The sequence below is a fragment of the Dermacentor albipictus genome, unplaced genomic scaffold (assembly GCF_038994185.2).
Source record: "Dermacentor albipictus isolate Rhodes 1998 colony unplaced genomic scaffold, USDA_Dalb.pri_finalv2 scaffold_21, whole genome shotgun sequence".
In the NCBI taxonomy this organism is placed as follows: domain Eukaryota; kingdom Metazoa; phylum Arthropoda; class Arachnida; order Ixodida; family Ixodidae; genus Dermacentor; species Dermacentor albipictus.
The window spans coordinates 4451394-4465535 of record NW_027225575.1 but is presented as its reverse complement, the minus strand read 5'-3'; positions in this window follow the sequence as shown (position 1 = coordinate 4465535).

Below are 14142 nucleotides of genomic sequence, written 5' to 3'. Positions count from 1 at the left end.
AGAATGCTATCCATCATTTGCTCGAAAGTGGCAAACGCGTTGCAGAGGCCGAACGGCATGACGGTGAATTCATATAGCCCATCAGGAGTTACAAAGGCTGTCTTTTGGCGATCGGCCTCTGCCATTGGCACTAGCCAGTACCCGGAGCGTAGATCCAGCGAGGAAAAGAATTCCACTTCCTGCAGGCTGTCCAAGGCATCGTCGATGCGCGGCAGAGGATAGACATCTTTGCGCGTTATTCGGTTAAGGCGGCGATAGTCGACGCAGAACCGAATGGAGCCGTCTTTTTTTTTTAACAAGGACAACCGGAGATGCCCAGGGACTGTTAGAGGGCTGGATGATGCCACGCTCCAGCATGTCGTCAACGTGCTGGTCGATGACACGGCGTTCAGCGGCCGACACACGATACGGACGCTGGCGCAATGGTGTTTGTTGGCCGGTGTCGATACGGTGAACGACTGCGGACGCCCGGCCCAAGGATGGTTGGCCAATGTCAAATGAGGCACGAAAACGCTAAAGGAGCTTGATGATTTCGGTGTGCTGCGCAGGTGTGCGTTCTGCGTCGACGGCACGAGCGAAGACGTCTACAGGGGCATCGGTCGCGGTGGGAGGAGTTAAGGCACAAATCGGAAGTGATGCCGTATCACCAAACATGGTGGCCGGGAGAATGCTATCGAAAGCTTCAGTGGTACCCAGGCACTCGTCGCGGAGTAGGGATGATGGGCAGACGGACGGATTGCACACGTAAAGGGCAGCAGAACCTTCGCAAAAAGTGACGACAGCAAACGGAAGCAGAAAGTTCCGGCGGCGCGCACAAGTGGTCGACGGCGTAAACAGGACAGATGAGTTCGCAGCAGAGCTACATAACACAGGAACCAGAACGGCGGAGAAAGGTGCAATATCGATGTCAAAGGCGGCAACAACTTTAGGAGAATACAGGTCGTCAGGGTCAAAACACGGCACTGATAACGTAAGTTCGCAACGAGCGCAGTCGATAAGAGCTTGATTGACAGATAGGAAATTCCAACCAAGAATAACGTCATGCGAGGAACGAGGCAGGACGACAAATTCGATAACATGCATAACGCTTTGAATGACAACCCGGGCTGTGCACGACGCTGAAGGCTGAATGCGATGCGAGGTTGCCGTACGCAGAGAAAGAGAGGTAAGGGGAATGGTCACTTTGTTCAAATTGCGGCAGAGCTTCTCACTAATAATAGAAACGGCGGCTCCGGTGTCGATAAGTGCGTGTACGGTGACGCCGTCTACGGACAGTTCAATTTCGTTCGCCGGCGCAGAATGAGGCCTTGAAATGTTCGACGGAAACGCAGTTCTTGCCTCTGGAACTGCGACTGCTAGTTTTCCTCTCGGGCTGGGCTGGGTCGGCGAACCATCGGGGAAATGGATCGGCGACGTGGGGAAGGCGAGCGGCGTGAATCGAAGGGGAGGCGACTGTAAGAGGTGTCAGGAGGAAGGTTAGATTGGTCCTGACGCGGAAGTCGAGCAGGCCTGTAGCTTGAAGCACTCCCACTGTCAGGTAAACGGCGGCTGCGACGGAGGCAGAATCGTGCTACGTGGCCCGGAAAATGGCATGAATAACATATTGGCCGGTTATCAGGTGTCCGCCACGGGTTGACGACAGGGGCTCCAGCAGCCGAGTAAGGAACGACGATCGGACGGGAAGGTGGCGGCGGTACATGGAAGGTGCCGGTGGCCCGGTAGGAATCAGGAGCAGGAGGAGCGTAAGGCTGCGCGACAACGTCAGCGCACGTTAGCGGTCCAGCTGCAGGCTGCGGAGGAGGGGCAGATGGCAGCTCCGCGGCAACTTGCGTCTAAATGACGTGACGAAGCGAAGGAGCCAGGGTTGTCGACGGCTCGGGTGCACTATTCGCCAGAAAGAGTTGGCGTGCGACTTCCTGGCGGATGAACTGCTTTATCTCCGGCATTAAAGCAGAGATGTCGGCAGCGTCGCGACCGAAGTCCAACGGGGATAGATCCGCAGTGTCCTGCTGAGCAGCGCGTGTTGATGCACGTTGCTTGCGCAGCTCGTCGTACTGCTGGAAAAGCTGTATGACCTCGGCAATAGTGCGGGGACTCTTCGCGACGAGCATCTGAAAGGCATGCTCATCGATGCCTTTCATGACGTGCTTGATCTTGTCTGCTTCATCCATGGATGAGTTGACGCGCTTGCAGAGCGAGAGCACGTCTTCAATATAACTGGTGAAGGTCTCGTCCTGGCGTTGAGCTCGACCACGCAAGCGCTGCTCAGCGCGAAGCCGGCGAACTGCGGGACGGCCGAAGACCTCAGCCAAAGTCGCCGTGAAAGCCGACCAGGTGGTAAAATCGGCTTCATGATTGCGGAACCGTAGGTTGGCCACATCAGTCAAGTAAAATATGACATTTGTGAGCTTGGCGTGGTCGTCCCACTTATTATAGGCGCTTACACGGTCATATTCGGCGAGCCAGTCTTCCACGTCGTGGTCGTCTGTGCCGCTAAATATAGCCGGATCGCGCTGGCGGATAACACCAGAGCAGACGATGGCCGGGGGCACGGGAGCAGCAGCCTGGGACGGTCCCGGTTCATCCATTGTAACAGCTGGTAGTAGCGTCCGACTGCGGAGTTCCAGGATGTTGAAGAGAAACCCAGCAGCTCCACCAAATGCAAAGGGAGGGGGGGGGGGTGTTCGCCTAGCATCACTAGCTCTAGGTTGCAGCGGTAGGCTTAAAACAGGTCGGTGCTATCTCGAAACGGGGAAGCAAGCACACCTCGTCGTCTTCTTCTCATCCACTAGCACCATGCCCAGTGCCTTCAGTACAATATGTATATATATATATATATATATATATATATATATATATATATATATATATATATATATATATATATATATATATATATATATATATCCAAGACAGGATATGTTACACACGGTTAACCCTTGCTGCCAGGAAATACGGAAGTAATAAGTGAAGAGAAGACAGGAAAGATGGAAAAGTGGGAGAGAAAGACGAAGATTGGGGAGGAGGACAGGAACAGGCGACTGCCGATTTCCTCCAGGTGGGTCATTCTGAAGGTGCCGTCTATGTAAAGCCGAGGCCGAAGAGGTGTGTTGCCTCCGCCGGGTGGCCTTAAAGGTCCAAACACCCAGCATCGGCTCAACCCCCAGGATCCCCCTTTCCCCAGACACGGCTAAGCCGCGCGCGGCTACACGCGGGAGGGTTCAACCCTCGTGTGCTCGGGTATGTGGTGTCGCAACACACCAAACGCCTGCTGACGAAGACGCCCCTGCGGGGAGAAGAGAAGGGTGGAAATTCGGCCTTGTTAGTAAGACATGCTCCAATAAAAGCATGAAAAACAGGGATGGATGCATGTAGTGTGCCCTCCGTTCGTCCCTGTTTTTCATGCTTCACTTGCAGTACTGCAGAGAACTCTAGTGCTCCCTAAGGAAATGATTGATAGCACAGTAGACTTCCATTAGTTTGACTCCTGTCAATTCAATTTTTCGATTAGTTTGATCCCGGCTGGTGCCCGTGCATTTCTATGAGTCAAAACAATGATTCTTTTTATCCTAAAATTGGCATTTGCTGGATAACTCGAACTTGACCACTCAGCATGCCCGTTACCTCTATCGTGATTCCGATAGCCAGACCTCATCGATGCCATCAAGACCAAGTGCTATGGAGATCCCACTCCCACACAACCATGTAGAACACCCTACACAGTACAACCCAACCCACTAATGGATGAACCTATCACCGAAAACGAATTGAGAGCAGTCATCGCAGCCACCACCCGTAACACAGCGGCGGGCACGGACCAAATCACGAATTCGATGATCAGAAACCTGAGCGACAAGTCTATCTCCGCACTCACGGCCTTTCTCAACCAACACTGGGAACAAGGTACGGTACCGGCGATGTGGAAACACGCACGAATAATCATGATCCCTAAAGCGGGCAAGAAATTGGCAATTGAAAACCTCAGACCCATATCGCTCACATCTTGCCTCGGCAAGGTGTACGAAAAAATTATAAACACGAGACTACAGAGACACTTGGAAGATAACAAACACCTGCCGGACACCATGTTCGGTTTCCACGCAGGCCTGTCCACACAAGATGTGCTACTCCAAATCAAGGAAGAAGTCCTCAGTAACGTTTCCCGCAGCGGCGAACACGTCCTCCTAGCAATCGACATCAAAGGGGCTTTCGACAATGTCAGCCACCAAGGAATCCTAGAAGGGCTGGCCAACACCAACTGCGGCAAGCGAACGTATAAGTATGTTCAGAGCTTCCCGAGTCACCGCAAGGCGGAGCTGAAGATGGGAGAGATCCAGACTCCAGTGTACCCCCCTCCCAACAAAGGCACACCACAAGGTGCTGTCATCTCTCCCACGCTGTTCAACGTCACCATGATCGGTCTCGCAAGCAAACTGCAGGACGTAGCAGGTCTTCGGCACGCAATCTACGCAGACGATATAACACTCTGGACCACAATAGGGTCCCTCGTTGAAAAAGAAGAACGGCTACAAACTGCAGCAAATCTCATCCAAGATTACGTCAGCCAACGGGGTCTACAATGCTCCCCCGAGAAATCTGAGCTCCTACGAGTCTGGTGAGGCCGCGGTAACCACACAGTCCCCACAGACCCAACAAGAAGACTCGTGGTACGCCTCAACGGGGGCCTCATACCAGAGAAGCCATTGCTGAGGGTGCTGGGCTTGTGGCTGCAGTCCAACCAGCGGGCCACACACACCCTGACACTCCTCAAAACCAGTTTCAAGGCGATATCACGCATGATATCCCGCGTAACATCCAAGAACAGAGGCATGAAGGAAAGGGACACCCTCCGACTGGTCAATAGCCTGGTGGTGAGCAGAATCACATCAGCCTGCCTTACTACCACCTCACACAGTCCGAGACAAAGCAGGCCGACACACTTTTGAGGATGGCATTGAAGACCGTTCTCCGCCTGCCGATGAGTACATCGACTGAAAAATTATTGGCGCTATGGTTGCACAACACCCTCAGTGAACTGACAGAAGCCCATCAAGCCTCGCAACAACAGAGACTTGCGCGGACTCGCACGGGCCAGCAGGTCCTACAAACCTTGGGGTTCCCAGCAATAGCAACACGAACCCAAGAAACCTGCTTGATACCTCGTCACGTCCAGGACAGGTTTCACGTTGCCCCGATACCACACAACATGGACCCTAACCTACACTCCGGCAGGAGGACAGCAAGGGCCCAGTACATGGAGAAAGCGTTCAGGTTCAATACCACGGCCCGTTTTACGGACGCCGCCATGTATGGGACGAACAACAAGGGCGCAGTTGCAGTGGCATGCGACCACCGAGGCCACGTTACCTCCGCGGCATCGACCCGCCCCTGCACGATTACGGAAGCCGAAAAACTGGCCATCGCGTTAGCCATCCGCGAGGGCCTACACGCAAACCAACCACTGACGATCCTCATGGATTCCCAGCAGGCCTGCCGCAACTTCCTACAGGGTAGAATTGGAAGACCTGCTGCACAAGTCCTAGCCGGAATACTCAAGGAGGACTCTGAGGACTTCACCACCCAAACCATCATCTGGATACCGGGCTACACTGGCGTCACGGGCAACCTGCAAGCCGACAGAGCAGCTCGAGGATTCGTGCATAACCGAGCACTCATCAGACCGGCTGCAGAAAACCTGGACCCTGTCGACCTCGAGTATTCAGCCATCGTGAACTACCACAGAGGGCGTCGCTTGCGATATCCACCTCCCCATCGAAACCTAAAGACAGAAGATGCCGCTGCCTGGCGTAGGCACCAGACAGGCACTTACACGAACCTACACATATTACATCGGATACACCCCACAGCCTACAGGGACGAATGCCCATATACCACATTACGTGGGAGTGCACTCTACACAACACAGAACACCCAGACACGAACACCACTAGGGAGCAATGGGAGGCACTGCTGTCCAGCTCGGCCCTCGACGACCAGCTCAAGCTGATAAATAGAGCTGAGAAGATGGCAAGAGCCAGCGGAGCCCTGGACTAAGGGCCCCGACCATTAGAGGTTTTTCTTATTATTCTTTTGATAAAGTTTAGCTATCTATCTTGATCTTTTCGTGTTTCCTTTGCTTCTTGATTCTGTGCGTTTTGATCGGTTGGTAAAGCAGGAGCTCCGACTTGCTTGGGGAGCAACGCAGTCCCGTACCTTCCAGGCTTTCTTCGATCGTGTCGACGGCCGTCTGTAGTGTGGATATTATGCGGGCATCACTGCCCCCGTCCACCCACAGCGTAATGGCGTCCGCGTATATCGCGTGCTTCAGTCCTTCAAGCTGGCATAGTCTTTTGACAACTTGAGTCGTAACAAGGTTAAATAGCATGGGTGAGATGATGGAGCCTTGGGGAGTGCCCTGGCTCCCTAATGTCTTCTCGTCCGTCTTCAGGTCGCCGGCTCTGAGCTCCGCCGTTCAGCCGGTGAGGAAGTCTTTGAAATATTCGTGCGACATCTCACCTACGTTTAGATGGTATACCTGCGCGAGGATAGCAGAGTGCGTCTCTTTGTCGAAGGCGCTTTCTAGGTCGAGCCCGAGGATGGCTTTGGTGTCCCTGGTTTCACCGTCGATGACCTGATGTTTGATAAGCAAAAAATCTCAGTGCCCTCCCACTCTGTGAAGAAAGATGATCAGCAAAGCTGTGTATGTGGGCCCCTTAATGGCCAACTGAACCTCCACCGTATGCCAGCCCCGCATTGCACTGTCTTCGGAATCGGCCTACGTATGGGGAGTGCTTAATGCCTGCTTCACATTCGCCGCAGGTCGGCCTGCCATGGCGTTACATTCGGGATCTGCCCACGTATGAGGAGAGCTGAACGCTTTTTTCACCTCCGCTGTGGGTCAGGCAGGTATTACGCTATCTTCGGGTTTGTGCTCTACACGCGGACGCGGTAGTGGGGAAAGTAGCCCTTAAGAGTAACTTTAGCTCTGGTGGTCCTATCTAAATACATGTAAAAAGAGAATTTAGTTTTCTCCACAACCACTGCATCAAATTTTACAAGGTTTGTTGCACTTAAAAGAAAAACTTAAAATCTGGTGACTGTTGGTTTAGAATTTTTGATTTATGTCATCATTTGTTTATTCAAAATTGGCAAAAATCACAAATTTTCAGAAAACGAAACCAACAAGTTTACAACTCTGTCTTTCGGCAATGAAAACTGATATCACAATTCTGTACATTGCATCTAACAGCACATCTATAGCGGACAAAAGTAATATATTACGCATGAATATAAAAAAAATTTAGTAATGTGGAAATACAGCTTTTCCACAACCCTTGTTCACAACGCAATGACTTCACGTAAGATATAAATCGGCATATTCGATTTGTCCGCTTTGAATTGTGTAAAGGATGCTGTTTACAGAACCGCGACATCAGTTCTTGATGCGGAGTTATAATTTGTAAACTTCGTGCTTCTGTATTTTTCGCACTTTCGAATTTTTGAAAATCTTTGACCAGATTTCAAGCCATAAATAGAAATTCCGCTCCCAATAGTCACTAGAATTCAGATTTCTCTCCCGAATCCAGTAAATTTCATTAAAATCTGCCTAGGAGTTATCTCAGAAAAGAGTTTCGGAGTTTTACATCTATTTGAATAGGCCGCGTCGGAGTTGGGCCCGAGTTAAAGCTTACTCTTAACGACTTCGTTGTAAAAAAAGGAAGAAAGGAATAACAGAAAAAAAACGCTTCAGCCGTCAATATCGCCGCCTCAGATTTCGTCATGATGGCACCGCCACCATCGGCACGACTCCGTGAGCTACCAAGCTGTTCACTTTCGTTGTCTTCCTTCCCTCGGGGGCAGCGCATTGTCTTGATGCCAGCGACGCGCTAAATCTGCACCATCATTCCGTCATGCATCGCTTCTGCGATGCAAGCAAGCTTTCGGCGGCACACGTTCACTGCCGTATTGACACTAAAACCATAGAGAAAGAAATTTAACTAGAGGGGACACTCTTCAAAAACTGGCAACAGGAAACACGTCACGCCTAGTTTCAACACCATCCGTTAGTTGACGCGAGCATCAGAAAAAAAGAATGAAATAAACTTCCAGACAACGTTTTATTTTTTTTATTCCTTCCCACAAAAAGTGCAAAAGTCTTGCGTGTAAATGAACTTATACTTTGCAACTTTTTGTTCCGTTACCTAGCAACAAGCTAGCGGCACGCCAGACGCGCGTGCATACGTCATGCGCCTGACAAGCCACAGGAGTGAGCGAGGCCGGTCGTAACTGCGAAGCTCGCGTGCTCGGCGACCCGTCTGTTTAGGATATAGCCCATTTTTGGGGGGGCTCCCGGCCTTCTCTATGCTTCTCTTGCGTATCGTCTGCATTTCGACACGGCACCCCTTCACTACTGAACTACGGCAAGGTGAGAAATTGTGTTTGACAGTGTGCGGCGCATTTTAAGCACATTTAGGCTTAGTTCGACTGGCGCAGTATGCGAAAAACAGCTCCGCCGTCCTGGCGCAGTTAATTTGAGTTAATGCCTCGTCCTGGGAGATGTTTGCGACGCTTTCTATGAGCCCCAACATTACTGTAACTTATTTCGGTAGTTTTTGGGCACGCTTGCCGCGCCCGGCTTATTGACGCAGTAAGCGAAAACCGGCTCGGCCGTGTGACGCATTTGCGCGAGTACAGTCGCGATCAATTTGAAGGTGATCGCTCGAGCGGCCACCAAAACTAGGAGCAGCGCCACGTTACGTCATCACCGTCGGTCAAGAGGGAAACATCGGATAGCTCCCCCTCTCTCTTTTGGTGTTCTCTGGAAAGCTGTCACTCCCGTCACCGTTCACGGCATAACCTGCGAATTCATTTTTATTGCGTTATGAGCGTTTGCACAGATGCGTCATTGTTAGCCAAGATATGCATGAGGAAGCGACGCACACAGATTATTGCCATGAAAGGGAAACAAACACAAAAATGTGGCTAGTTGGTCTTCGGGGTTATGGTTGCAGCCTGGAAGACCATAATAGGGGAAGAAGGCAGCGCAATCTTTATCTTCGCAGTTCCAAAATCGGCCGCTATGCTGCTTGGAAGGCCCGCCGGTCGATGCTCGCGCGATCACCTTCAAATTGATCGTGACTGTACATGCGTGTACTACGTCGTAGCGCCTAAGACAGACAAGTTTTCGCGCATTCTGTGGCCCCCGACATTATTGTAACTAACATCGTTATATTTGGGGTAGTTTAGAAGCATGGTTGCCGCGCCCGGCTTATTGACACAGTTAGCGAAAAGCAGCTCGGCTGTGTGCCGCAGTTAGTTTCACGTGTACTGAATCTTACTGGTAGAAGTTCGTGACGCATTCTCTGACCCGAAAAAGTATTGTAATTTATTTGGTAACTTTTTGGGATATCTTGAGGCTTGCTCGCCGCGCCTGGAGTTGTGAAGCTGTTAGAAAAAAAGCAAGCCGGCCATAGCGAGTTAGTTGTGTGTGTACTGAATTTTAGTGGGACAAGTTTGTGACGCATTTTATAGCCCTGCAACAACATATACCTTATTTCGGTACTCACGTCTCGAAAACGCGAAGAGCGATTGCCAATAGTGATAACACGGGAGTGTTGCATGCGCCGGCAGGACGCGTAAAAGATAACAACGTGAGAGTATGGAGGTGCTCCATCTTCATTGAGTGAATACTGGGAAACGGATAGGCCTTTTATTGCGTCTGCGTTTGCACATGTACCGCCGCAGCAATTTATTTTTCATAACTTACTTTTTAATTTAGGGGGCTGCAAAGCACAGCAACCTTTCATTAACAGGATGTATTAATAACACAGAAAATTTAAATGCTTATTAGTCGGCTTTCACCTCACGGTAAGGAACTTCAATAAAGATATACTTATGATAATTAAAAGCCTATCCGTTTGACAACGTTTCATCTGAGTTCCCCTTTGCAAGGTGATACAGACTTGCAGGTGGTTCGTATCGGGGACCCTCGACATATGTCCAACCGCCAAACAAAGGGTTATTCCGAATGTTTCATTTCAGGAAGGCGTGTTACCCTCCTGTCTTTCATTCCCGTTCGCAAACACGCTTAAGACGAAAGTGCTGCGTGAAGAGCGTCGTTAGTCCAAGCCAACGAGCTACCGTAACTCACCTCGCCTATATCGCTGTCATTTAGGCTTAGATAAGAAATATATATATTTTAAATTGACGCATCTCGAATCCAAAACGAGCTGCCCGCATCCAGCCCAGCTAGGATTCTGTCATTTCGTACTTCGTCGTAGCGGCTAATAGTAGCTCATGAAGCAGAGCACTGAGTGGGGATGTGGCACAGGATGTTTTCTATATGCTGTCTTGTCACCCACCGAAAATTGCCCGCCGTGCTACTGGCCATTCCTAGAAAATTGCCCAGGTGACGCCCAGCCCTTCGCAACACAGCAACGTTGTTTTGCGATGGGAGAGTCCAGGTGAGGGACAGGGTGGTTATAGAGATAAAGACACGCTATTTTCTGCAGTAACTTAGGAATGCATGAATGAATGCCTTCATTTATTGAGAAAAAGGAGGAGCCACCATCTGTGGCAGATTGGGAAAGAAGCGGGGGACAAAGAGCTGGGGCCCGGGTGGCAGGCGAAGTCGCAGCTTAGGGGCGAGAGAATATCAGCAAGAGTTGGCAAAACCAGTTGAATTCCAGTGTAGATGTGTGATGTGCCGAGTAAATGATTGGAGTCACCGCGCAGCATCCGTCCTTTGCGGCAGTATAAGCTCCCGCCGTTCTTGGTAACAAGCCTTTACTGAAAACCAATCTTCGCAATTACGTATTCATCAGCCATGCCTAGCCACGTATTCCTTAGTGGCAGGGTCTGTGGATTACAACTACGCTGCCCCGACAAGTTACGACCATAACGTGACGCTTGCGGTTACGGATGCCATCCTCGTGACTCTTACTATACTGCTACTATACTGCGCGAATACTATAAACATGGGTTTACTGCACAAGTTAGTGAACAGACACTTGAGAACCGCGTTTTTTGCCTTACATACGCTCAACGCAAGCACCATTGCCGCATGTTACGGTGCGCGTCCCTTCAAGACGGAGACGCAAACGCAAACATAAGAACGCGTTAGAAGACAAGGTCTTGGGCCTCCTGCCAAACATATCCAAGCCAACAATATGTTAACAATCATGCCGTCGTTTTTATGCAAGGAGGTTATGTATTTAAGCTTCTGGAGTGACAGTCCAATCCGCCACCTACGGGAGCGCGTGAAGCCGCCGGGGCCGCATCGTTCGAGGAAAAGGAGCACGGCCACAGTACGTGGCTGCGGTATGTGCGCGACGCAACCTGTGCTTGCGGTTGTTCGATGCAAAAATAAAATGAAATCCCTTTAGTAAGTATATCAGTCCACCACTGTGTGTCCCTGTTATCAAAAATAAAATGTCATGGTGGTGGGTGTCTTGTGTTCTGTGTACAATATGTTGCGAGAACTGAAAAACAGTCGTTTCCTGTTTTCTTCATTCAGTAACCTGCCACGTGCATCGGCACTGCGATGCCCTTTCGTCGATACGTGGTGCCGGCCCGTATTGACACGACATGACCTCGAAATATAGTATCCTTGTGCCATTTCTTTAAAAAATCACTATTTGTGTAAATGATAGTTTTTGGTTGAAACATAGAAAACAATAAAAAAATATTCAACGGTAGGTCTCATTTTTGTCCGGCGTTTCAGTTCTAGCTGAAAAGAGTCGGTGAAAGCAAACTTACAATAAAGCTAAGGCGACCCACAATCTGCACGCAGCCGCAAGCCCTACATGCGCTCCAATGAGAATAACCTGCCAATGTTAAGGTCATGTGTCAGCTGGCGGCTCAAGCAATCTTTACTTTTTTTTCGTTTCTGCATCCGTTCTGCCTGCGTCTGCGGCAAAAACGTGAAGTGGGAAGGTAGATAAACAGAAATGGGTGGAGGCAGATGGTAGCGTAATGGTTAGCGTGCCCTTCTCCCAAATGCAAGATGGTGCATTTGGGAGATGGGCTCGAATCTCGGTGGTTTGTTTGTGAAGGCAGTTTTCTGTGCCCTCTGGTGACTGCGAAGCTCAGAATGAGGCGGTAGCCTGACAACGGTCACCGTCAACGTAACAGAATAAGCGGGTGTGCAAGGTCAGCCCTAAAGCCGAAAGCACATTCAGAGGAAATACACTATGCTCTTGTCGACAAAAAAAAAAACGTGATGAGTAACGAGCGGTGTTGTTGAGTGAGGCTGTAGACGGATAATGTCACTATAGACAGGACCACGCTCCAATCCCGGTGCTCAGCGGAAATAGACATCGACACCATGTCAACTAGCGTGTAATTGATACTTCATTAAGGTCGTTGCGTGTTTGTGTTGTGTCTAGTAGGAGCGAGTAGTGTAAGAGATGACACTGGAGAGAAGGCGGTGAGCGAAGTCCGCGAAAAGTAATTGAGGATAGCCATACTGAACGTTGACGCCATGTTGAATAAAGCCTGCGACTTCAGTTGCTCAGCCGCCAGAAAGGCTTGAAGGGTAGCATACCGCTGGGCGTATTTGGTAACCACAGCGATAAGCACATACTTTGCGGGAGTAAACAGAGGAAAGGGACGTAGTGAGTTGGCCGCCCTTTTCGGGCTCTGGCATAGTTTGAAAAATAAATGTGGCGAAGTATGACGCACAAAATACTATAAGTCAACCCATATGAATCAGCGTAGTCATACTTGCGCGACACGCCATGGTGGCCTGCCACCAGGACATCATGAAGTTGCAGCGATGAGAGTTTTCATTGGGTACTTGAGAATAAAAACAAGCACATCAAAGACGTCCGAGGGACATTTCTAGGGTACAAGAGCACATCGCCCCCCCCCAAAAAAAAAATAAATCACGAATATAAGCTTACGAATAGAGACATCATAAGATCGAGCACTACGGCGCTTGTTGATCGTGTTTAGGATGACATCAGCATTTCATTCAGCCTTTATTTCTGAGAAAATTAGTTGAAGTTCCGTTTATTTGCATCACAATGGCAGGCGTAATGAGGCAAACATTGACAGCATTTCATTAGAGAGTGCCTGTCTACTCTGTGGAGATTACGTGTGGCCATGACAACAAACACAGAAAGCTTTGCTTACATCGATTCGCACATACATGGGATCCGCATAATTTTTTTTACTATCAGTTTAAATGCTTAAGAATGGCGCTCATTAACTCAATATTTCCATTCACAGTGAGCAAAAGCGGCTGTCGTATCCACAGTAGAATTGATTTAAATGGCTTTAATCCTATGGACATTATATCGTTGCCAACTTCCGTGGGACTGGAGTCGTCAAATTGGGATACAGTTGATAGGGAAATCAGGAGGTTGATCAACGGCAAGAAGGCAGAAGCTTGCACAAGACCTCAGGGATATAGAATGACTTCTTGAGCAGCTTGGTCAGGGGGGCACGCAATGGTTTCCACGTCTATTAAAAATCATCCAAAATATGAACAGAGGCCGACAAAAATGCGGGTACTTTGGGAAAGGTGAAACCGCTGGAAATTTCAGGACAGCATTAGCCTAAATATAAAAGATGACTTAAAAATAAGAAACCATAACGTTGACAGGGTGGCCAAATTTTGGCACAAATTGGCTGTTGAAGCAGTTCAGCTGAAACGCAATGGAGCGAAATAAGGCGAGAATGTCGGCAAGTGTTGAACAAAGGTCAAGTAGGTCCTGTGGCCGACGCCAGCGCTCGGCAGCTGTCAAGCGACTGCACGTATTAGCGAGATGCCTGGTCGTCAGTAGTTACAGTATTATTCGGGTCTGAAATATTGGACGCGGACTGCACCACATTGAATACAGTGCATTCTACGGTGTCATTCTTCGACAGATGGTGCCGATTCTCGCGCAATGAGAATGGGAACAAACTGTCTCACGTGCCGGCTGTCACCTTCCTCCTACTGCCAACATTCCTTCCCCTCCGTAGTTGCTTAGCTTTTATTGGTTTCGGCTGCTAATCACGAGGTCTCGGGATCGAATCCTAACCACGGCAGCCGTATTTCAATGGGTGTGAAATGCGAAAAACCGCCGTATAAGGGTTAGGCGCACGTTAAAAAAATCCCAAGTGGTCTAAATTATTCCTGAATCCTCCACTACGGCG